Genomic DNA, 27439 nt, shown 5'->3' on the forward strand with positions numbered 1-27439 from the left:
TGAGTCCAGTTGTTTTTGATTATACTGATTATACTTGATTAGGAAAGCCACACAGCTGTCTACAGAAGACCTTACAGCTCACAGTGCATGTCAGAGCAAATGAGAATGGCATGCTGCAGAGCCACATCCTTCAGTGGAAGGAGAGGTGATGAATACACACAAGGACTAACCTACCGGGTAGTACTACTTATGGCAGTCTCTGGGGTGGATCCAACCTTGTCCCAGGGGAGAAAGAACACGCCCAGAGACGACAGAGTGGGCTCTGTCCAAGGAAAGACATGGGGCTAGCTAATTAGGTTAGATAATACCCTGGAGAATACACATATGGGGTAGCCTTTAGGGGACCGAAACATGGAACCCAGCCTACACACACGTTCCACAAGCATACGGGTGTAGGCCTAGCGTCAGACGGTCTGCAACGTCTGTCACTAAAGGGGTGATGGAGAACAGGGTTAGCCGTTTCCGGGGAACACAACTGGAGAGAATAGACGCATGTATCCGGACCAGAAGGTGGTAGTGGTGTTGCAAGCCAACACAAGAATGGGTACTTAGTGCTACTGGCCACTGGGGGCGAGGATGTGGGAAGATACTGACTCTACACGGAGGCTATAGAATCAGACTCAGAATCAACATTTCCTTGAGCGCTTTGGCCTGGTAGACCTGCTGGAGCGTCATGGCGTGCAAAGATGATGCGGCTTCCCCACAGGCTGTGTAAGCCTTGCCCGGACAAGAACTTACACGCCCGGGAGGGGAAACGTGGATTTCCCCGTCAGTCAGTAGCGGCCTTAGGATACAGCTGCATCACTACCGATCGCTCCACTAGGGGGATCTACATGTAACCCTTAGCCACGCCACCATCGCGGGTAGTGAGGACGGAGGAGTCAGTCGATCGGTGTCTGCCGTTGTAAGGCGCCATCCACGACTTTGTGAGTTCATGATGCACTTCCGGAAAGAATGGTACTGGGGTGGGGCGCTGAGAACCAGTACGAGCCGTCCCAAGATAGCAATCGTCCAGCCGTGAGGGTTCGGGACACAATGGAGGGTTCCACTCAAGCCCGACACTCATGACGGCCCGGGAAAGCATAGCTGTGAGCTTGGGATCAGACTCGGGCAACGTTACCACACCCGAAGGGGGCAATGCAGCTGAATCCTCATCTCCCGAGTCCATTAGCTCATCCCCCGTTGCAGCAATCAAGATTATACCCTTAGTCTGAGCCCTGAAATTAACGGCTGGCCCCCTATGGGAAGGACCAGGACGCTCTTGCGGAAGCTCTACCGGCGCAGCGGAGGGGGGAGGGGCCCAAGGAGCCTGGTGACCCGGCGGGAGTGCCCTCAATGTAACCCTCAGGTCTCCACCAAAGGCATCATCCAAATTAGCAGCCCTCTACTTTGCAGGAGGAGGACCACTGGATCGGGGAACCATATAGCACCACACTCAGAGGGTAACGGACTCTGCATTTCCTGTCTGAAGATGGCTGGCAGGGGCACAGCCGATCCCCCTAGAGGTATGGGCAGGAACCATCCTGGTGGTGGTGATGGGGAGGATGTGGGTGAATGTTTCCGTCATCATCTGCGAACTCAGATGTGTAAGTACCGATCTTTTATACCCCAAGTATTATATAATGTTTGTATAGAGCTTGTATCTGAGTCTTCCTGGCTAGGAAGACTCAATATCAGATCTTAAAGGGGGGGTGAAATGCTGTTTCATGCATACTGATCTTTTTACACTGTTAAAGACTTGGAATCCCATACTAAACATGGACAAAGTTTCAAAAGTTAAGGTGGACGTTTGATGGGAGTATTTCTTTGTCAAAAATACTACTTCCGGTTAGTCATAAGTTTCGGCAAGTTTTTTGAGATCATGCGTTCCCATTGACGTTAGTGGGGGCGGAATTTCCTTGTATGGGCCTTACGGACAATTCTACCGGAAGCGCGTGAGAGAGAGCGAGGGAGAGAGCGAAAGCAACAGGCTATGCCCATCAAAGCGCTGGCTTGTAGGATGCTAAACAGGTGACAATTACACATAGCACATAACAATGTCACCAAAAAAGTGGGTTTTTGGTTGCCAGACCAAGACAGTCCTGCACAGATTCGCCAAAAACCCCGCGTTAAGGCAACAGTGGATGTAATTTGCTTTTCCGGATCAGCAACTGAGTTGCGCGAATGTTTATATCTGTTCGCTGCATTTCGGTGCCGACTGTTTCATAAACAAGGCCCAGCTCGACGCCGAATTTTCCCAATCGCCTAATGCTGAAGGATGGAGCAGTCCCAACGTTAGAAGGGTGAGTGAGACTGCTTCAAATGTCTGTGTTTTTTTTAGTCCGCTTACTGCCTACACAAACCACGCGTAAACACACAAACACACGTGCACAACTGCACTTCCCACATGTACACCTTCAAAGACAAAAATACGACGATATAATTCAAGTATAAATATGTAAATAACACAAGCCGCTAAGCATATTATATAGTTAGTGTATAACTTGTAACTTACCACATACAGACGTCCTGCTCTAACGTTAGTCGTTTTTGCTGCTGCTCCTGTTCAACTGCAGCCTCTGGGTCTGATTCCGGATCATAGATGTATGGCTGTATCTGATTAAAAGCCATATTTTTATTTTGAATAAAGTTTTTTTCCCGCTGTTAGGGATGACGCACTCGACTCAACACACAGCGCGCTGCTGCACACGTCATTATTTAGCTCCGCTCACACGACACGCCCCCACCCGCTCGGCTTTTTTCGGAAAGACTCGGAACAGCGCATCTTTCTTATATAATTATTAAAAAAATAAAGACTTTTCGGAGATATGCAGGATGAAATGCTACTCTATAGGTACTCAAGATTGACATGACACTGACTGAAACTGAGTGTTTCACCCCCCCTTTAACGGCATGTGAATATGGTCTCTTTTTCAAGACTACTCCACTGACACACACACACACACACACACACACACAAAATAGTGGATATGGCTCAAAAAATTCTCTCAAATAGTATTTGCATAATGCTAAACCTTTTTTCATTGAGATATTGTATTTAGGTCAGATTCCACAGAGACATCTAGTCATCAGAAAGTAGGATTAGAGACTGAATGAATCAGTGAGCCAAGAGTCACACATGCACACTCCACAGACAAATCCCAGATTTCATATAGCAATATTAATAGAAACTTTAAGTGGTAGTAAAACAACTGATTGAGAAGGTTCTGGCTGCAGACTCTCAGCTCAAATGCACTCACATTTACACTTAAACTTTTTGTAAAGGATCCAGAAATAACATTTAAAGACAATGAATAACATAAGTGTGTGTAAAATCTGACTTTTAATTACTCAGTCTGTTTAAGATTTTAATCTGTAAAATTCAGGGAACTAACCTATGGTTAGCTTGTGTACATTGTTTTTGCAAGCATAAGAAGGCAATGTGTTACTGTTGTGGTTATGTTTATGTTGAAAGTGCTGTTCAACCAGATTATAATAATATGGCACTTGTTGTTGAGTGTGATTAAAAAAAGTGTCAGTTATAATAGAGCACACTTGTTCCTCTCTTGGTGGATGCACTTAGATGAGCATGATTGTGCAAGTTGACAGTAAACACTTTATGTTCTGTATATGTCATTTTATTTCTTAAATTACAAATAGCATTGTAAAATGCTGAATGTGCATGGGTAGTTGCTCTGATTGCACTGTCATGAAGTGCAACAATTGTACTTTTAGCTTGTTACTAGGGAAGTACCCTCAAAAGTACATCTTTGTACATCACCTGCTTTTAAAAAAAGGTGCATAGTAGTATCGGTAGCTGTTGTGCTGTATTTGCAAATGTTATTTTTTTGGATTATTTTTATTATAAAGTATGTCTTTCAGAAAATGCCTTTAAACCGATGTAAATAAAAAAATGCTAGGAGTTCATATGACATCAAAGGCATTTTCATCAATGTTTCTGGAGCTTTTACCAATGACTCCACCATTTGTGAAAATTTTGAACTTTTTGTTTATGATGACATTTTATACAATGCATGTTTGTGTATTTTTGTTTTGAGCAGCACTTAGAAGGAAAACAACTCAACATGAGTCATTGTGACTGAGAACTGTTTCGCAGCATTGCAGAGCTGTCTGACCCACATCAAGAAAGACTGGAAAATGTGCAGTTTTCCTCTAATACTGACAGAATCAATGGCATATTCTATTTGAGAAATTAGATTTCCAACAAGACTGACATAAAAAAAAAAAACTCAGCACTTGTTTATTCAGTGAAAATAAGGTAATTAGCACTTGTGTGGATCTTTTCCAATTACCACATCTATTGAAGAAGTAAGATACGGTGTCTGGTTTTGGTTAACTGACACATCTGAGCTAGATTCAGACAAGATTGAGGAGACAAAACAGATAAACTAATAAATATTTTTTTTTATTTAGTAGTAGTGGAAACATCAAATTTATGATGCAAATTTATTTCATACTGCTGCAACAGACTCTGCCTCTTGACTCAATGCAGATACCTTTGTTCGCTACATAAGGAACACTTTGATTACATCAAATGCGTCTTCAGAGACTGTCTGCAGTGAATGGTAGTTCTTTAGTAAACAAAGAGCTTTTGTTGCTCACACAATAGAATTGGAATGAAAGTGTTGACACTACACACCACAGACATTCAAAAACCAAATAATATAGATTTTGATTTCCTGCTGAGATTTTGTTTGACGTGAAGTACTAAAATCATTCGACTGTAGAGTCGCATTGTTATAGATATTCACACTCTTGCTGCATATGAGCCACATTCACATGGGTGCTTTATTACCTTCATATATTAAGACTCTTAAGTTTATTATGTATTGACATGGTCAAATTACTTTTTAACTGGGATTTTAATGAGAGTCGGGTCCTCTGTTTTTTTATTTTTTTATTTTTTTTATTTTTTTATTCAGCAAGTATGTAATAAACTGATCAAAAAATTGACAATAAGTATATAGTCAATATAAGTATAAAATAATGAGCCTCACTTTATATTAGGTGGCCTTAAGTACTATATACTCAAAAAATAAGTACAATGTAGTTACTGTATTCAAATTGTATTGATATGGGTAGGGACAGGTGTGGTGGTGTGGGTCAGTTTAAGAGAGGGTTAGGTGTAAGCAAAGAGCCAACTGTGTAATTACAAATGTAACAACAGAAATTAATTACAGACGTAATTACATGCAGGTTTTTTAAAATGTAAGTACAATGTAAAAACATTTATGTACACAATAAGTGCATTGTATCAAATTATTAATTAAAATGTTAGTACATAGTAGTTAAGGCCACCTAATATAAAGTGGGTCCCAATAATGTTCTTTTTAACTTTATATTCATCACAGAATCCTGAAAAAACATTTTCCACAAAAATATTACACAGCACCACTGTTTTCAACATTGGCAAAAAGAATAAATGTTACTTGAGCACCAAACCAGCATATTGGAATGGTTTTAGAAGTCTAGAGTAAAGACTAATGAAAATTCAGGTTTGATTGAACATAAAAAAAATAATAAAAAATCATACTCACCCTAAAACGCTTATATGGTAGTGTAGTGTTTTACAAATTGTATTACAGAGTATAAGAAACAAATCTAAAAAACTCATGTCAAAATGTAATTTGCTTCTGATAATGGCTAGAAACCTGTGCAGTAAACCTTTTAAAGAGATCTGAATAATATGATGTGTTTGGATTCAGTTAAGTCTAGCTATCCCTAGACACACAAATCTTCCACACTGTCCTTTTCACTATTATACCTCTTTCATTTACCTAAGGATTATTTATATGCAGATGTAATGAAGCTAGGGAGTCTCTTCTCTTCACAAGGAATTTGGAAATGAAACTTTCATAGACCAACACCCACAGAATGAACCTTTGACTAACTTGACACTTGGAATTTCATGAGACAGAAGTAGAGATTTACAAATATATATTATCTTTAAATAATTATATTTACTGACTTCTCTGTATTCCTTCCCTGATAAAACATAGCCAAATTGTTAAGAGAAATCAAATAACTTGCTTGACTTGGGATATAAGGACCAATTCAAACAATTATTCTGATGGTAGAAAAATATACATAAAAAGACAATAAATATAACACTAATAAAACAACAACTTTAGTTATATCTTTTATAGCAAGCGCAATCTTGCAGTGCTAGTTCATACAATGGTGGAGAGACAGTTAATAAAGACAGTGGAGGACAGATAATGAAAGATAAAGACTGAGACAGTGAAAGATGGAAACTGTACTGCCGCATGACATCTGAAAAAAGGAGGCCACTTTTGAATTGCTCCTAAATGTAGAAAATAGTTTTTCAGTGCTAAAGTATAGTACAAGTGCAACTGCTGCTGAAACGGAGAACAGTACTGCTTCGCTTCCTGATACGCATTTAGACAAAGTCCTACTACCTCAAGATTTACATCGTTTTAAATGAATAACATGGCCAAAATGACTTTCAGAAATTAAAATGAGTCATAACCATTATAAACAACCAACCCCAGACATCAAAGCTGATGCAAACTGCAAAATAAATATTTCTTACCATGACTTAACGTTTAGCAATCAGGACTCCATAAATTGTATAATCCTCAATCGTGATCCCTAATGCCACCGTCCTCCTTGCTTTCATCTTTTTTTCATCGTTTTGCATTCTGTGCAATAAAGTTTATAACAAACTCGTTTTGTTTGCGTATTTATAATATATATTGGAAAATCGGATCTCTATTGGTCAACTACTTGTTGACAGATATTATAGGTTTATCTATTGCTAGTAACAATTACAGCTCAAAGACCAGAATCAAAACTATAATAATCTTCGTTATTATGTGTGTGATGTCACAGGTTTTAGTACTCCAAGATAGTGGCGCTCTTACTACAAAAGCAATAACAAAAGTGGATAGTTTTTATTTTATTTTAAATGGTTATATATTTTTTATTAGAGTGGAAATCCATTATAATGTTAATCTAACTGACTGCCTAATTTCCACTTAAAATGTGTATTTTTGTATTGTACTAATTTAGCATATAAAATTTCCCCGGCTAAACAGTATATGTAATACAAATACAGGTGTAGGTCTCTTCCATTAGGCTTTTATCACTATACATGTATTTAGCTGACACAATTATGTGATTTAAAATGAGAGATCTGCTTTGATCCCATCGTCCATTTCAAAGCATCTGTTTGGCTCAACATATTGCCTGACTGGATTTTCTCCAAGAACACACACATACACAGAAATCATTGGATTTGGTTTGAGTCTGCTGAAAACTCAACATTCTGTTGAAATACATTCTCTCTCTCTCTCTCTCTCTCTCTCTCTCTCTCTCTCTCTCTCTCTCTCTCTCTCTCTCTCTCTCTCTCTCTCTCTCTCTCTCTCTCTCTCTCTCTCTCTCTCTCTCTCTCTTTTCTCTGTGTGTGTGTGTGTGTGTGTCTCATTCTAAGGATAACTGAGATCCAACTGTAACACCATCACCGCAGTCTGAATCTAATGGGTTGTCAGGGAGACACCAAAAGAGCCATTCTGTGGAACTAATGGCAGATGGTGAAGTTTGATAATGTCTGATATTGTGTTATTGGAGTGTGTTCACTTCTCTATGAAATCTAATAGCACTACTGGGCATCTTAATACAAGACAAAATTGAAATGGCTAGGCTGTGTGTCTTTCATGCAGTTTGTGCTATCAAATTCAGGTATGCCATGAACAAAACAGCAAAATCAAAGGCCATCTTAAAAAATGGCAGCGGTTTGACATTACGACATTCAGACAGATGTCAGATGTCTGGTTCTCAAATTATACTTTTTTTTTTTTTTAGTTTTACAGCACAGAGAAAGTAGAAATTCTGTCTCTTACTAAAGTAGTTTACATCACCTCCCACATACTGTTCTGTAAATATATTTAAACATTAATGAGCAATTCAAAGTTCAACTTGCACACTGTTTCTGGCACAAGCATGCTTTTGGCATACTAAACAGCTAGATGTATGTGTGATAAATCTTATGGATAAGACAGTATGTACATGGTATGATGACATATGGTACATATGTTCCAGTGGTACAAACTTAAAAATTAAGGTTATTTTTCACATCCATGGTTCAATGAAGAACTTTCAGCATTCATGGAACCTTTTTAATAAAATATTTTTATAGTGGAAAAAGCGTTCTATATATATATGAATAGTTTGGTTCCAAAACGCGATAAACGCCAGTTTTGAAAAAAAAAAAAAATGAGTTACCGCTAAAACAAGCTCCCCATTGACTCTCTATTCAAAGTTCGACAATCAGTTTTTAACAAAACTTGATATCCGCCGTGTTTCGCTGCCCTGTTTCTTCCCTTTTTTCTCAAACAGAGACAAACGCCAGTCCTGTTTTTCCGCAAAGCCCGACAGTTCCATTAGACCAATCACCGCGCACCATTCCATGACGCAAACTGTCATGGCGGCACCCTGTCAGTAGACACCGGTAAAAACTCACCTCAGACTTTTAAGTTTTTATATAGTCTACTAAAATGAATAACTTGGATGGTATTGAGGAGCCTGTGGTCGTGTCGTCTGTGGGAAAGAAGCGGAAGCCGTTAAAAGACAGCTACGAAAGGGAAGTCAGAAAGAGAGTCAGAAACTCAGGCGATGGCAAAATACCGGCGATTGCTTCTTCTCACAGTGAATCAAAAAACTTGTCATGCCGACAAACTGACAGCTGACGATCTTGTAAAAAACTTTGACACTCTACTGTCATACCACGAACAAGACCAAGCAATTTTACGCCTGATAACAGTAAAACGAGTACAGTAAAGACGTGCAAGGTGGCAATTGAAGATGCACAGAAGGAGAGGGAGATCACGAACGAGTACTACTTGCTCTCCAAGGATCATCCCACGAAGGTTCCTGTCTGCAAGGCAACTTTCTGTGCAGCACTGGGTGAGTTTATTTGTTTTATTTCATAGATAGATAGATAGATAGATAGATAGATAGATAGATAGATAGATAGATAGATAGATAGATAGATAGATAGATAGATAGATAGATAGATAGATAGATAGATAGATAGATAGATAGATAGATAGATAGATTAAAAAAATAACATGCTAAAAGTGAGATATTATGTAAAAAGTTATTCAAGTTATTGGTTTGTAGGCCAACCCATTTCAGGCTGAAATGGGTTTGTGGTTGACTGCCACTGTATATTCTGATGAGCCACTAGCCTATGCTATCTCAGTGTCCTCTTAACAAATAAATAAAATGTTATTTTAACTTTTGTCATTTCAGGTATTGGCAAAGATAGAGTAGCTCGAGTGGCAAGAGTAGCTCTTATGCAGAGAATGCTGAGGCAGACCAGAACGTAGGGGTGGTGCTCGCAAAGTTACAGAAAATGAAGAAAAGAAGAAACTTGTGATCCATCGCAATGTGGATTCCCAAAGACTTGGATTCCCATCCTAAACATAGACAAAGTTTCAAAAACTAATGTTGGACGTTTGATGGAGTATTTCTGTGTCAAAAATACTCCTTCCGGTTTCTCACAAGTTTCGGAGAGTTTTTTTCGAGTATGGCTCGGGTTGACGTGAACAGAGCGGAAGGTCCTTGTATGGGCCGTACGGGCTCTTCTCCCGGTAGGGTGCGCGCGCGCGCGTGACTAGAGCGAGAGAGGAAATGCACGGCCGTAAACACTCAGGTGCAGATCCAGTCGATCCAGGCGCCGCTCTCCACTTAATTCCTATGGGTGACTTCAACACTTCAGCACAGCATTCCGGGAAGGCAGTGCTGCATTTGACCCGATTTGCACGCAGAAATGACAGGAAGCTTCACAACATCGTTTCAGTCGCGTCGCAAAAGTGGATCTCTACCATTCACTGCTGTCAGGACTTTACCAAATCATACTAAAGAAGTGTGTTTTTGAGGGAGCGGTCCCAGCGATAAAGGTTCGGTCCTGCTTTGGAAGCAGCCGGTGAGTAAAACTGCTTCAAATGTCTATGCTGTTGGCTTGTCGCGTGAGTAAACATCAGTAAACGACACGATCGCGTGCTTCGTCATTTAAATGCGCTAACGGACTCTATTGTTGTTCTATGTAAGTTATAACTTTACACTAGTCTGACGTACAAAACCGTTTTGCTTGCTACTGCTAAGGTTTAGTCACATACAATAGTCCATAAACCGAATCATGTCCTCATAAACTGCGAGTAAACACACACACAAATGTTGACAGGCCACTAAATACAGTACATACCACAGAGACGGACGTCCTGTGTTGCTATTTCTCCTGTTCAATTTATTTCAGCCTCCGAATGATTCTGGATCATTATCTGTATTAGCTGAGCTCGATTGCCATGAGTTTCTCCATGCTTGAGGGCGTCACCGCTTTGTGCGCGATCGTCATTCTTTAGCTCCGCCCACACGATACGCCTCCGGGCGCTGGGTTTTTTCCGGAAAGACTCGGTACAGCCCATATTTCTTTTATAAATATAATAAAACTAAAGACTTTTCGGGGATATGCAATATGCAATACTACTCTATAGGTACTCAAGATTGACATGAGATTGACTGAAACTGAGTGTTTCACCCCCCCCTTTAAGGCCCCTATCGAAGCATCCAGGGCCTCCATAACACCTCAGCAGTCCCAGAGGCTGATCGCCTCCATGCCACGCCACATTGAAGCAGTCATTTCTGCAAAAGGATTCCCGACCAAGTATTGAGTGCATAACTGAACATAATTATTTGAAGGTTGAATTTTTTGTATTAAAAACACTTTTCTTTTATTGTTCTTTTATTTATAATATGCTAATTATTTTAGATTTTGGCTTTTCATGAGCTTTATGCCAAAATCATCAGTATTAAAACAATAAAAGACCTGAAATATTTCAGTTGGTATGCAATGAATCTAAAATATATGAAAGTTTAATTTTATCATTACATTATGGAAAATAATGAACTTTTATCACAAATGCAAATTTTTTGAGAAGGACCTGTGTGTGTGTAATTATATATATATATATATATATATATATATATATATATATATATATATATATATATATATATATATATATATATAATATTATTTTTTATTTTTAAAGCATTAGTTTACTTTAAAATTAAAATTATCCCATGATTTATACACCCTCAAGCCAAGAATTTGATGCTCAAAAAAGTGCATCCATCCATTGATGATACATTAATACCATATGGTCCCAGGGGGGTTAATAAAGGCCTTCTGAAGTGAATCGATGGGGTTTTGTAAGAAAAATATCCATATTTAAAACTTAATATAGTATTTTTTCCAGCTTTTGCCTAACTGCCTTCTGTATTCAACTTATTAAAATACGGTTTCTGGTGCAATATATGGCATTGGACGTAGCTTTAAGCACTTCAAACAGCAGTAGGCATTATGCTTTTTTCGTAAGTTGAATACTGAAGGCGGTTTATTAACCCTTTAACTCTAACTAACAGCCGTGTAGATAACGTTTATGATGGTTGGATGCACTTTTTTGAGCTTCAGAGTTGTGAGCCCTGTTCACTGACATTAAAAAGCTTTGTATTAATATAACTTTGTCAGAAAGAAGAAAGGCATATACACCTAGGATGGCTTGATAGTAAGTAATAATATGTTAATCTATGGCTTTGCTGCAAAACCCTATTTTGGAACCTTTGGAGTGTAGACTCTTCCAGTGCTTTAAAGACTGCATTGTTGATTATAATATGAAGAATTTAGTTTTGACACACCATTCACATCTGGTGTAGATACTGCGCAACAATTGGTGTATGGTTGCCAAGCAACTTGCCGTATGATAGAAATAAACTTATGTGCACACCTGTGCTATTGAACAGCAGTTTTAAACATGACTCATCTCTTACAAAGGAATTAGGTAACTTAGGGCATTTCCAAGATTGCTGATAGTCTTTTGACTGAACATAGGATCTTCAGAAAATATTGTGAAATTATATAAAAGTGGATTGTCCCCTAGTCCTATGTTCTCAGCTCAATTTTGTAACCCCCCCTCCTCCCCCTTCACACACACACACACACACACACACACACACACACACACACACACACACATATGCTCATCATTCTCGAGAGGTCATGCATCTCGGATTGTCCTCTGGTCTGATTTTGATGATTGATTAAATCATTAATCAGATATTAAAATGAGCAGCAGCATCTTTAGCACTGTGGCCAGATAATGTCATCACCATGTGCACTGAGCATGACTAATGAGAACATCTCTGAGTGTGTGTGTAATCCGTGATGGATTGCTCACATTTCTGTCATCTACAGACTCGGTCTGTACTCGGGCCAACAGTAACACATGAAAAACTGACTGAGGCTTACACAACGTGTCTGTTCCAAAACCTACTGCGCTGCCTATGGGTGCAACATTAAAGGTATATATTTTACCCCAAAATAAAAAATCTTTCATTATATTTCACATCTTCTTTTTTTTCTTCTGTAGAACACAAAAGTTTTTTTTTTTTTTTTTTGAAGAATTTTCTGCCCACTCTTTTTAAAATAATAAAAGTGGAGGAGGACTGAGGCTGTCAAGCTCCAACTTGACAAAAAAGCACCATGAAAGTATCATAGAAGTCTTCCGTATGACTCACAGAAAGCTACCTCGGGCTTCAAAAGTCTTTGAATACAGCCTGTAAGTAACAAATCTAATTCATTATTCACTGAAAATCTTAAAGTCGAAACTTGAAATGGAATCTGAATCATCAGATCATGAAATGTATGCTTTTTAATGATCTCATTGTGAACAGATCATCTGTGCGTTCATTTTTTTTATTTTTATATTTTACCTAATTTTAGTCAAAATGTCATAACTTTTGGTGAAACTACCAACTTCTCCAATCATTTCACCATAAACCTTGCCCCTTTCTTACAATTGTCTGCAAGCTCGCATTCATGGATCTGCCTCTATCCAATCATCACTGGATAGAACCACTTTTTTAACCTTTTTTATTTAATTTTTGTCAAAATCGCAATGTGGAAGAAATGATCTGTTGCTAATCTGTTTATTTGTGACTTTAACATCCAACTTGTTTTCCATGAGTTGATGAAAGAACCTGTATGGCTTAATGAGGGAAACAAATAACCCCCTACCCGGACAAGAGTAACGCTAAATTGCAGTATAAATAACCATATATTCCAATGCCACAAAATATGTGTAAACTGCTATTTTTAAAGTATTTGAGAACATAGTCATGCTCATGCTCATTAGCCTAGCAACATGCTAATCAGTTGTGAGTAGAGTCTCTGTGACAAGTGCTATTAAAGTAAGGTGTGAAGTTGGTGCTTTGTAGAGCGTTCCAAAGCGTTGGTTTATGAAGTTGAATGATGGTTAGAATATTGCCTCAGAAGTCAGCTAGCTGTCTGTGAGCAGTAGACAGCGAGACAGCTCATTAGGTTTTGGAACCGAGCTAATGTGTATGCCATCTGTCACAAGTGTGTGTGTGTGTGTGTGTGTGTGTGTGTGTGTGTGTGCGTGTGTGTGTGTGTGTGTGTGTGTGTGTGTGTGTGTGTGTGCGCGTGCGTGCGTGTGTGTGTGCGCTGTAACTGTTGCATATGTGTATGTTTGAATGTTGTGTATATATACATCAGACAGCTTAAGCATAATCCTGCGCCTCCAAAGCAATCAACTCTAAGAAAACTATAATATGGCATCTAAGGACAACAAAAAATTGCTTTTTCCCCCCTGAAAATATGGCTACACTGCTGACTCATACACAGGCCGTTCTTCTGTCAATGGCAATCTGTGCACTGGATTTTCAAGTAACTGTGTTCATCCAAAAACAGCACATTTTCTGCTATCAATTACTCATCTAGGGCCTTTTCATAACATTATTATGAATAATTTAAGGCATAAATATTCAGAGGAAGAAAACATGTTCAGAAGGATATCACACTGTACAACAATATTATATTATATACCAGATATTTGCGGATTTGTGATTGCAAACCCCTATAGGAACAAAAATAAAAAGTCTCTGCTTGTGAAATCAAACGTATATCAACAAGACAGAACTTTGTGTGAGAGAAATTTTTAAAGTTTTCAGTTAATTAAATATTTTTGTTTATGCCTGTGGTCTTTCGTAGTGGCAAACGTGGTTCCTCATTTGACAAGCTTATTTGTTGGATAACAACAAATCTGACATGGTAAATCTGCCATTACAGTTTGTGTGAAGGATTTCATAAACACACATTCACTCATTGTTCATGAATCACCAGGATTTTGTCTTTTGTAGCAGATTTATGTCCCACAACACAAGCAGCATAGTAGTGAGTCAGCTGCTCTGTTTATGCCAGCCCCTCTCACAGTTTTACTTTTGTAGTTTTACATCTTTAAGAACATTTAAAGGTGCAGTGTGTAGGATCTATTGAGGATATACAGTATCTATATAATATGTTTTCAGTGGAGTATAAAGCCCTTACATAATGAATCATTATGTTTTAATTATCTTAGAATGAGCCATAACATACACTGCAGGTCTCCTTACAGTGAAGTCACCATTTTGCATTTTCATGTTTCTACAGTAGCCTTAAACGGACAAACTGCTTTATAGAGCACTAGTCACTTTCTCCAGCGACGACATTTGTTCTCCTGTGTCTGCCCCTGTAACTTCTATATGTGCTTCGAAAGGAGGGGTGTGTGGTGTGTTATTGCAATTCACAACCTCACCACGCTAAATTTAACACACTGCACCTTTGAGCTTTATTTGTAGTTTAATTTGACTAAATTAGATTTTGGTTATTGTTCAGTGGTCCAATTGACACATTTTAGTTAGTGAATGAATCAAAGTCAGTTCAAAATTGGAATATCTTGGCAATAAAAAGTTGAAGTGGAGCACACTTATGGTTACATTATGTTTGCCTGTGTTTTCTTTGTTCTAGTGTTTGATTTCCATGTTTGTTTCCTTGGTTACTGATTTTAGTTACTATGTCGGATTTCAAAGCAATTGAAGATAACATTTTAGAAGAAACGGTGCAGCAACTTAAAACATCAACTGCGCCCGTGACACACTCCCCCCTTTTTGTTTCAAAAGTGTGTTTAACTGTTTAGAAGCAGATCTCCTAGAAGTGGTAAACTCTTCACTTCTCTATGGGACTTTTCCAAACTCCCTAAAATCGCAGTAGTTAAAGGGATAGTTCACCCAAAAATGAAAATTCTGTAATCATTTACTCACCTTCATGTTGTTCCAAACCTGTATGAGTTTCTTTGTTCTGCTGAACACAAAAGAAGATATTTTGAAGAATGTTTGTAACCAAGCAGCTAGAACAACCATTCACTACCATAGTAGGGGGGAAATGCTATGCTATACTATCCCTTTAAGTCTCTCCTGAAAAAGAGAAATCTGGATAACTCTATATTGAGCGACTACAGACCAATCTCAAATCTCCCCTTCATAGGCAAGATCATTGAAAAAGTTGTTTTCGATCAGCTGTACAAATTCTGAAGCTCAAACGGATTCTTTTACAATTTTCAATCTGGTTTCCGACTGCATCACAGCACAGAGACAAAGCTCATAAAGATTATAAATGATATTCGGTTAAATACTGATACAGGCAAAACATTAATTGTGTTACTACATGACTTCAGTGGTGCATTCAACACTGTTGACAACAACATACTTCTAGACAGGCTGGAAAACTGGGTCAGGCTTTCTGGGATGGTCCTCAAATGGTTCAGGTCATATTTAGAAGGGAGAGGTTATTATGTGAGTATAGGTGACCATTAATCTGAGTGGACATCCATGACATGCGGAGTCCCACAAGGGTCAATTCTTGCACCACTCCTATTCAACTTGTATATGCTGCCACTGAGCTAAATAATGGAAAATAACAAAATTGCTTACCACAGCTTTGCTGACGACACTCAGATCTACTTAGCACTATCACCTAATGACTACAGCCCCATTGACTCCCTGTGCAAATGCATTGATGAAGTTAACAACTGGATGTGCCAAAACTATCTTCAGTTAAACAAAGATAAAACTGGAATCACTACATTTGGAAACAAAGATGAAATTCTCAAGGTGAACGCATATCTTGAGGCTAAAGGTCTAATAAAAAAAATCAAGTCAGCAATATTGGTGTGATTTTGGAGTCAGACCTGATTTTCAGTAGTCATATCAAAGCAATAACTAAATCAGCATACTATCATCAACTTTTTTTTTGCAAAAATACCAGTAGGGTGGACTATTGTAATGGCCTTTTCACCGGCCTTCCTAAAAAGACCGTTAGACAGCTGCGGCTCATACAGAACGCTGCTGCCAGGATCCAGAAGATATAAACACATCACACCAGTCCTCAGGTCTTTACACTGGCTTCCAGTTACATTTAGGATCAATTTTAAAGTACTATTACTTGTTTATGACCTGGATGACCTCAATGACCTGGAACCTCAATACAAACCCAGACAGATCCCTCCGATAAGTAGGACCAAGTCAGTTAGAAATACCAAGAGTTTACTCAAAGCAAGAAGAGTCTGCTTTTAGATATAATGCCAGCCGCATTTGGAACCAGCTTCCATGCCAGGAGAGATTAGTTGTGCTCCAACAGTAGTAACATTCAAATCTAGACTCAAAACACATCTGTTTAGCTGTGCATTTACTGAATGAGCACTGTTGCCACTATAGGTCCGACTGATTGCACCTTATCTTATCTATGTGTCATTTTTTTTTTATAATTTTTTTATAACAAACAGCAATTAAACTTCTCAAGGATTGGCTAATTGAGATAAAATGGCAGCAGATTATGATACTCATGAGGCAGAAGAGCTCAATAAGGTGCTACGCTCCTTTTATGCATCTGTTCAGAATTCAAACGGCGAGACATATTCGATAGCCAGCTATATGGCTATCAGGGCTCGTGTCACCAGATATTTAAAAAAGTTAGACATATTGAAGAGTGCTACCTTTAACTCCAGCAATACAGTTTTTAAATCTCCCATTAAAAAAATGCTCAAAATTGGCAAGGACATTAGTCAGTATCATCCTTCAATCTCAACAGACATGGACCTAGTAAGACATTCGGACATGCTTTCACCAGACACAGCCACTGGTCTTGCTTGGAAAGTTTGGTTTGATGTACAACTACATCTGGCAAGACGAGGCAGAGAAGGAAACCGAGACTTAAGAAGGGACTCGACCCAACAACCCCCAGTGTCCTGTTGCTAGTTTCAGAAAAATACCTGAGCCTCTGTCTACCGGACACAGACGCATTTTATCTCCATCCACTATGACAAAACAAGGATTTACTGAATAAAAGAACAATATGGTACTCAAGGGAGCCAATGGGACATAATTACCTTGCCATGATGATGTCCACTATTAGCTTAGCAGCTGGACTCTCATGCCGATACACAAACCACAGTTTTGAGAGACATAGCGGTGCAACTGCTCTCGCGCACCAAACTGGAAAGCAGAGAGATTATGACCGTAACAGGACATAGATGTGAGGGTAGTCTAAAGAGCTACTGGACTCCGAGCACTGCAGACAAAGAGAAATGGAGCAGGATTCTCTCATCAAATCCTGACAGCAGCATCGCAGGCAGTAAGTGTCCACTTAGTGGACCATTAGCATGAAATTCAACCGCAAATATAGTTGGCAATAATTCTTATTATTGTGTTTTATGTTCAACCAAAGAAAAGTCCACAGAAGGAGGTGCTTTAGCTGATCAAAATAGATTCAACTTCAACATCCCCACCAGCGTCGCATTCACAATGAGTCAGTTCACAATAAATGGAAATGTGCAGTTTTTAATACTTACAAATAAAACATATAAATTTGCCTTATTAATAACACATAAGAGATTATATATTTTTCAAATTAAATCAAACAGCATGTTTGTTTTTGTTTTCTTATAGGCTAACCTGTAGCCTAGTGCTTAAGTCGTCTTAATGAGCCTTTTTTTTTCTTTCCTGAAAAGTTTGAATTTGTCAACTCACAAATGAGCTAATAAAATATTTAATCAATATTTAATGTCCAACTGTTTCTTGTCTAATTAGTGATACCACTGTAGCTTATGCTTTAAATGTCTTGTCTGACTAAAGGCTCAAAGCAGTTTGGAACTGTTTTTCTTTGCGGAGGCTTTGTGTAAGAGTAATCAAATATTTAAACTCAAGACAATATTTTGTGTCTAATTTACTTGAGACAAGCGGCCGTGAAATAAGCGGGATAATGTACACCTAGCCAGTTGTTATCGCAGAATAAACCCCAACAGAGTGATCAGGACCCCAACGCGAAGCGGATACTGGATGTACATTATCCCTTACTTAATTAAGTTCTATGTAAAGCACTTTGAAATGCCACTGGGTATGAAATGTGCTATACAAATAAACTTGCCTTGCCTTACACATCTGTTCTAAGTTGCGACGATTATCTCCCTGACAAGGGTATTTTTGGGGGGCCTGGACCTTAAAACTTTTGAAAGCAGGTTATAAGTGTGCAATGGCAAAGCCAACTACTGGCCTGGCATACATAATGCAGCGTTTTTAGTTGTTGTCATGGATCTGTGTAAGTGGGGATGGTTTTGACACCCTTGGCATCTGTTTGCGAAAAATGCATAGGAAAACCTTTTCTGTTTTTAGTTAACTCCATTGACGTGTCCGTTTTTTTTTTTGTTCATTATGTTGTTGTTTGCTACAAGTTTTATTACTTTTAGTATATTGTGTCTTTGGATTCTTTGATTCTTCTGAGCATCAGAGCTTCAAACTTCTTTTTACACCAAAGCAAATGACGAAAAAGAACTTCACTGTTAGTATATCGGGGCCACAAGGGTGCGTGGATTCAAAACAGCAGGCCAAATAATGTTTGTCTCTCTCAGCCCAGATCAGGAGAGAGGACTAATTAAGACGCAATATATTGCAAAATCCTCTGGATTTTTTGGCAAATACTTGAATGTTCACGGCAGGAGATAACAGTTGCTCTGTTCCAAAACTTAGTCAGCTGCCCAAAATTATAAAATAATTTTTACTTTAAAGACCTTGCTTTGCCAAATATTAAAGGAAGTTTTGCATGTATTTTTACAAAGCTATCCCAGAATGTGTTGTGATTGGGGTGGAGGGGGGTCTGTGAGAAAATGTATGTTATTATGCACTAAGGCAAATCATTACATATAGTTTGTGTAATAATCTGTATTTACTGTAGACTAGAGTATCGACTTGTTAGTTTAGCCACAAGCTATCTGCAAGTGCTTGTCTTATATGCAGTTTGTCATTGGAGAGTCTGCTCATGAGGAAGTTGTAGACAATGTGGAGACTTGGTTTGTAAATGAGTTAACGTGATACAGTTCCTTAGATAATTTATGCAATATTATATTGTGCTCTGTTGATAGTGTTTTATACTGGTAAACTGTTGACACTTGCTATTACAAATATAGGCTTCAAGAATCCAATAAATATTTTATCCCTTAAATAAATAGAGAAACTGGTGAGGTTAACGAGCGAGAGACGTGGGAGGAGCGAGTGAGACTGGTGTGTGATTGAGAATAAGCGTCTCCTGTGAGACAGACCTCTCATGGGCGAGCTCGGAGGCATATAAGGACGAGCGACACCAGTGAAGGACAAGAGAGGACCAGGCCTGGACTTAATTTTTTTTTATGTTTATGTTTTCTTATGTGTGTGTGGCAGTCATCCGTGAGGTGCTGCCCATGTTACTTTCATTTGTTTATTTATTTATTAAAAGTTGTTAAATGTTTGCCGGTTCCCACCTCCTTCTTTCCATATGAACAACCGATATTACATTGGTGCCGAAAACCCAGGAGGATCCGGCACTTTAGTGGTATCCCTATCGGTTCTTTTTGTTAAACTTTTAAAAACAAAACTGAAACACTGTTAATACTGAAGTAAAGAATCCTGAGCTTAAAAAGAGCAAACTCTAAGCAATAAAATATCTCTATAATGGAGTCTTGAAAGAGATTACAGCAAGACAAATAAAGAGATGTGCTATGTTTTTTTCCCACCACATTCTTAGTTTTGATTCCATTTCTCAGTTCTCATTGGTGTCTACACTGTAAAAATAAATAAAAATAAAAGGTCAAAGAATGACATTTTTAAGTACAATCGACTTGGATGTTTAAGTTATTTCAACTTACATCTTGTTTAACTTATAATCACAACTTATAATTACAATAAACTTATTTTGATGAGTTAAAACAATGTAAAACATATGTTGGCATAACTTATTGAACATATAATGTTTTACAGTGTACTTTTTTCCCCCCTAAAACATCTGAGACACTGTTGACACTAAAATGAGAGATTTATCAGAATTCCATATATCTCAAATACCCAAGCTTACACTTAGCCGAATTGAATTTCTGTGACTTAAATTGTTAGCCTGACAAGCCAGACCCACATCAAGATATTTGGTCTGGAAACACCATTGAGGGGCGGGATAAACAGTTGTCTTTCAAACTCCCTCTGCACGCAATTGGATAGCGCTACAACCAACCAGAGCAATGAAGGTGAAGCAGAGCTAGTTGGAAGATTAAACTTTCGCCATATCTGGTCGGCAAAACTTAGAACACATCTTCCCTTTTTAAGAATGACTTCAGTGCCGTTATTTGTTCTTTTCTCAGAGAAAAGCTTAACTCCAAGTCTTCCAGAGTCGCGGTCAAAGCTGATTCGAAAGACCATCGTTCGCCAGTTTCTGTGTTTACTAGTAGCACGTAAGCGCACGTAAGCGCGGGCTGTCATTATGGTAAGCCCCGCCCACCGACTCTATATACGATGTGATTGGCCTGACTAGAGTTTGGCGTTTACAGCTCAGAAGTGTTTTGAGAGTTGCTAGACGACACTCTGCAAATTAGATTTGCTGCTGCTAGGGTGCGTCTAGATTTATAGGCTGTTAAATTGTATCAATTCACATTCATCCAACTGAAAAATTTAGAGGTGATCAGTCACTAGAACATTTTCAATTGTAGCAAGTGTTTTTTTTTTTTTTTTTTTTTTTACAGTGTAGGAAAAGCAACCATTGGGCAGTACAGTCTCTGTTTCTTCATAATGCTTAAAATAAATATTGTTATAGTCCGCCATCAAATGTCACTTTTCATGCTGGGATGGTTTTCTTTTCTGAGCAAAATTTGGACAAGCTAAAAGTCGTATCATCCAACATAAACCAAGATCTAGACTTATCTTCTCCATTTGCCACCAAATCCACTCGCAGTGTGGCAGTTAGACATCTCATTTGCTGTGGAAAGGCCATGCTTTAGAAATTGGACAAAAGTGATCGATAACTTGCTGACAGTCCTCCTCTGTAGGCCCAATTTGGATCTGAGACCCCCAACCCACACATCCACTCGACAGCTTCCCTGCTACTCCATACTGTATGTCACACGCTGACAAGCTAACAGCATGAAGCTGAGTGACATTTGGCACTATGTTTGCTGTCCTGCCCAAACCGAAGGGTATAAAATGAATATTAATGTAGAATAAGAATGGAGGGATCTACAAATGAAATTGCACGAGCTAGCTAAACCTAGTAATTACAGAACAAATAACAATTGATAAAAGTAATAGAAGACTTTAGTGCAGTGATTACTTAATTACTTTTAAATCCAAAGATATTGTGTCTCATTTTTGGTTCTCCATTCTGCAAACGGACTAATACCATTTATCGACTTGGCTTTATTACCTGTGCACAAGCTCACTGCATGCAAATAAGACTATAGGTGGATCGGTGCATATGCTCAGAAATGGAAGAGAAACAAAGAGGAAGCTAAATCATACGAATTCCTTTGCTCTCGGAGGTCTAAAATTCTGTGTTTTCTTGGAAGAGATAAAACAAGGAGTTTATATTGACTTACATTACAATGTACTTACATTTTAAACATCATTTTTTTCCCTTAACCAACAGAAATAGTTCCAAATGAAATCCGTTGTTGTGCTTCTCTGTTGAACCTCTGTTTTACCTGAATGAGTCAATGTTTGAACAAATGATTGATTCAATACAGTCACTTGATTTGTTCCTGAAATAAATAAATACATTTTATTTGTTTATGTATTTATTTGGATTATGGATTAGGATGAAAAAGGTTTATTTTTACGGTTTGCACTTTATGTAAGGTTACATTGTTACAGTGTAAATACATATTGAGTCATATTCATTAACTACATAGGCTTATGTGGTGAAGATAGGGTTACGTTGCTTGTAATTATGCATAATTTACTGTTATTACTATAATATAAGTTAATGTAACTTCTGTAATTACATCACCTGAAAAGAATGCGTAACCTGAATAAATAGAGACATAAAACTAACACAGATAAGCAAAGTTGATAACAGAGAAAGGTCCCAAGGGCCTGAACATTATAACAAATCAAAAAATATTTGATAACCATTTACCAGTGATGTCTCATCACTTAATATTTCCAATGGTACTGTATAATGTCAACACATAAGTATTGTAACTATTTCACTATATATATATATATATATATATATATATATATATATATATATATATATATATATATATATATATATATATATATATATATATATATATATATATATATATATATTTGTTGGGATACTTGTGAGTATAATTTGGATAATTGTCAGAAACCCTGCTGAACTGCAATACTTTTAGTAGTTTACACTTGGAGCCATGTTGCGCAGTTCAAAATGACTTGTTCTTTTTATCTTAAAAGGGAACAGCCTTAGAGCAACGCATTCATAACCCAATTACTGATCACAGTGAGATGCCAGGTGCCTACCATGACCTGAAATAAACTGTTAATGATGTTGTTATTGTCTAAGATGTATCTTGATTAAGAGCACATGAGATACTAACTCAATTTACTCATGCTGAGGGAGCTCTTAAGTGGATCCTCTTTTACATATTAAGCATCAATTCCTTTTCTACTGCTGTCTAGCTCTCTTTCTTCTCCCCCTCAGGAAGTTTATCTTTTGATTTTACTTGGAATTTGTATTTGTTTATTTTTAGCAAAACTATGTGTTAACCACCAAAAGGCCCACTGATAAAATGACTAGGCAAAATTACAAGCTTTTCTTTGATAGCAGATCAACTATACACCACACAGCTGGATACCTATCACAACATGCTTAGTTAACCGTGTGTGTGTGTGTGTGTGTGTGTGTGTGTGTGTGTGTGTGTGTGTGTGTGTGTGTGTGTGTGTGTACGCAATTTGCCTTGCAGTTAAATCAATGTTTGCTTCTAGCATGAATTATGTCATAAATGTTACTTTAAACTTTAAATTAGATATTTATTTTCTACACTGTAAAAGGGATTTTTCAAAGTTATAAATAAAACTATGATTATTGGAGTATGTTTTAGATTTTAGATATTAGTATTGATCGTGTGTGGGATTTCCTTTTGTTTGTTGAGCTTTTCTACTTTCACATTTGATTTAAAGTCCCTGTGAACCGGAAGTAGCGAGTGAGTTTTCTTCAGTGCTGTGACATTTTTCCAAATGAAACTCCAAATGAATATTGAATAGAGGGCAGAGTTTGACTTCAGCGCTCCTCCTCTCCATCGCACGCTCATAGCAGACTACCGGTTGGAGGCATTGTAAAACCTAAGCCGTGAAACTGAGCTGAGAAAAAAAATAATATTCATCTGAGAAAATAATATATATTAGCTAAGAAGGATGCCGTTTCCAGAACAGAAGTTACTTTTCAGATTTTGATTAAAGATTTTTTTTTTGCACAGATGAATTACCCTAAGACCTTTAATATGTGCTAACAACGTAAATTGGGTCAAATATTGTATACTTTTTTTTTTTTTTACTCGCATTAGTATGTTGCTTCATTCATTACTTCATTAAATCTCATCCTGTCTGCAAATCCATTCTCTTGTTTACTGACGAATCCTTGGTGAAATGAAGGAAAAAACATGCAATGTCTTTCCCTCACAAGCTGTATATACATTAAAAATACATTTCATCCATAAATTTATAATATTGAAATCCGAATAAAGTTTATGTCTATTGCTTAGAATTTTAATCCAGTTTAGCTCTATGTAGGCCTATGTCATGTCAGGCACAAGTAGGTGGGCGAGGCTAAAGAATCAGGCGTGAGTTTTTTTCTTATTCATCATATATTACCATGACCTTTTATATATCAAAAGCCCAAGTGAACGTTGATTTCTATATTCATGACCCTTTTAATGTTGTGTTTTTTATTTGTAATTGTGAAATTTGCTATTATATGCTATAATTTTTGATATAGTTACATTTTCTCTCATATATACACACACACACACAGAGAGAGAGAGAGAGAGAGAGAGAGAGAGAGAGAGAGAGAGAGAGAGAGAGAGAGAGAGAGTGAGAGAGAGAGAACAGAAAGACCTTCACACCTAATCAAACCAAACCACCATGACTGTGAGGGTTTCTAAGGGTTACTCTGAATCCAGGTCAGGAATTAGAGGGATTTTCACTGTGTGTGTGTGTGTGTGTGTGTGTGTGTGTGTGTGTGTGTGTGTGTGTGTGTGTGTGTGTGTGTGTGTGTGTGTGTGTGTGTGTGTGTGTGTGTGTGTGTGTGTGTGTGTGGTGTGTGTGTATCAAATTTCCAGGCCTTCCCTTCTGTCCAGAATCTCTGCACTGGCTCCAGCAGTCTGTCTGCCTGCTTGCTTTCTAAATAAAGTTGACCTCAACACACACACACACACACACACACACACACACACACACACACACACACACACACACACATACACGCACACACACACACAAGGGTTCAACAGCCAATTCTAAATATATACGTAGTTTAAGTGTGTGCGTGTTACAGAGAGTAGAGTATATTTCCATTTTCTTGGCTCTATTTTCTTATCCTCATCCCATAAATTCCTGCAAACTCAAGTTCATGTGGTGGGCCACACATATCACTGCATTCAACTTGTAGAAATTTCTGACAGAGCTTTCTTTCCACATATATCTTCACATGGTTCGCGGCATGTTAGTTTCACATTAACACAGCAATACACTTATGCACTGATCTATATAAATGACTGGATTGCTCATCATTACGTCATACAAATTGATGCCACCGCACTGCCACATTGGTATTCGTATCACATTCTATTTAATTAAAGGCAAATCATCTGATTTTAATGAAAAAACATTAAAGGGTTAGTTCACCCAAAAATCAAATTGATGTCATTAATGGCTCACCTTAATGTTGTTCCACACCCATAAGCCCTCCGTTCATCTTCGGAACACAGTTTAAGATATTTTATATTTAGTCCGAGAGCATATGCAGTCTATGCACACTGTACTGTCCATGTCTAGAAAGGTAATAAAAACATCATCAGAGTAGTCCATTTATGACAAGTTAGCTAATTAGAATCTCTTGAAGCATTGAAAATACATTTTGGTCAAAAAATAACAAAAACTACGACTTTATTCAGCATTGTATTCTCTTCCCTGTTTGTTTTCAATCCCCAAATAAAGATTCAAGTTTGGCAAATATCCGGTCATATGTCAAAAAAAGAAAAAGTTGGACATATGACAGAGTATTTATGTGCCAAATACACTCCTTCCAGATTTGAACAAGTTTCAAAAAGTTGAAAAAGATTTTTTTTGGCCTGTGTGATGTCATAATAGGCAGAATTGCTTGTATGGGCATTACTCCCAGGTGAGCATGTGCGCACATGAACCAGAGCGAGAGTTCGTTTGAGTTATGAGAGCTGTCGGCAATGCTGTCATTTTGTTTTTAGACCACGAAATCCACAATGCAAGAAGTGTGTTTGTGGTTGTGAGGGATAACCTGGACACACTTTATATTAGGTGGCTTTAAAGGGTTAGTTCACCCAAAAATTAAACTGATATCATTAATGACTCGCCCGAATGTCGCTCCACAGCTGTAAGACAGTTTAAGTTTAAGATATTTTATATTTAGTCCCAGGGGCGTGGGACTGGGGGGATAAAGGGTACTGAGTAACCAGGGCCCGAGGCAGGGGGGGGGGCCTTAGAAGTCAGTTTTCTATACATACACATACATGGTACGGGGCCCAGCAAGATGGTTCGTACCCAGGGCCCAAAATTTGGTGCTACGCCCCTGTTTAGTCCCAGAGCATATGCAGTCTATGCACACTGTACTGTCCATGTCCAGAAAGGGAATAAAACATCATCAGAGTAGTCCATATGAGACATCAATTGGTTGATTAGAATCTCTTGAAGCATCGAAAATACATTTTGGTCCAAAAATAACAAAAACTAAAATTTTATTCAGCATCAGTCTTCTCTTCCGCGTTTGTTTTCAAACCTCAAATAAAGATTCAAACGGCCATGAATCAGTGAATCGATCAATGATTCAAAACGCCAATATTACGTGATTTCAGCAGTTTGGCAGTTTGACACATGATCCAAACTGCTGAAATCACACGACATTGGTGATCCGAATCAATGATTGATGTACACTACAGTGTGCATAGACTGCATATGCTCTGGGACTAAAATATAAAATATCTTAAACTGTGTTCTAAAGATGAACGGAGGTCTTACGGGTGTGGAACAACATTAGAGTGAGTCATTAATGACATCAATTTCATTTTTGGGTGAACTAACCCTTTAACTATTATGTATTAACATTTTAATCAATTATTTGATATAATGCACTTATTGTGTACATACACATTTTTACATTATACTTGTATTTTAAGAAACACATGCACGTAATTACATCAGTAATTCATTTCTGTAATTACATTTATAATTACACTTTTGTAATTACACCTTGCAATTTCCTTTCCACCTAACCATATACCCTTAAACTTACCCATACCACCACACCTGTCCCTTACTTTACCCTATCCCACTAGCCTAGAAATCTAGATGTACCCTAGCGGCAGCAAATCTAATCTGCCGCGAGTATCATCTAGCAACTCTCAATATACTTCTGAGCTGTAAAAAACAAATTCTGGTCAGGCCAATCACATTGTGTATAGAGTCGGTGGATGGGGCTTAACATACTGATAGAGTTGCGCTTGCGTGCTACTAGTACATTTTCGACATTTAGTAAACTATCTGGGATGTTTTAACACTTTAGTCTGGATACTTTTGAATAGCTGTCAATGGGGAAACCTTGGGGCTTTTTTAACGATCTCTCACATAACTCTCACATAACTTAACTTATAAAAGAAAAAATATGCAACAAAACAAAATTACTTTAGAGAAAGAGTTAACAAACTAATCCATCTGCCTTATTTTATTATTGGGACTGTGTGCATTTTAATGACTATCTTGAGCCAAGTCTGCAATGCATCTCAGTAAAGTAAAATCCTGCTATATATATATATATATATATATATATATATATATATATATATATATATATATATATATATAGTGTGTGTGTCTTTAAATTGTAAGAAAGGTCAGGGCAAACATTTATAAATTCACGGCTTGGATAGATGAATAATCATAATGTGTCTCGATGGGCATGACCCGAGGACACCTATTTCGTCTAAATACTGCTTAT

The sequence above is a fragment of the Pseudorasbora parva genome, chromosome 4 (genome assembly GCF_024679245.1).
Source record: "Pseudorasbora parva isolate DD20220531a chromosome 4, ASM2467924v1, whole genome shotgun sequence".
Lineage (NCBI taxonomy): Eukaryota > Metazoa > Chordata > Actinopteri > Cypriniformes > Gobionidae > Pseudorasbora > Pseudorasbora parva.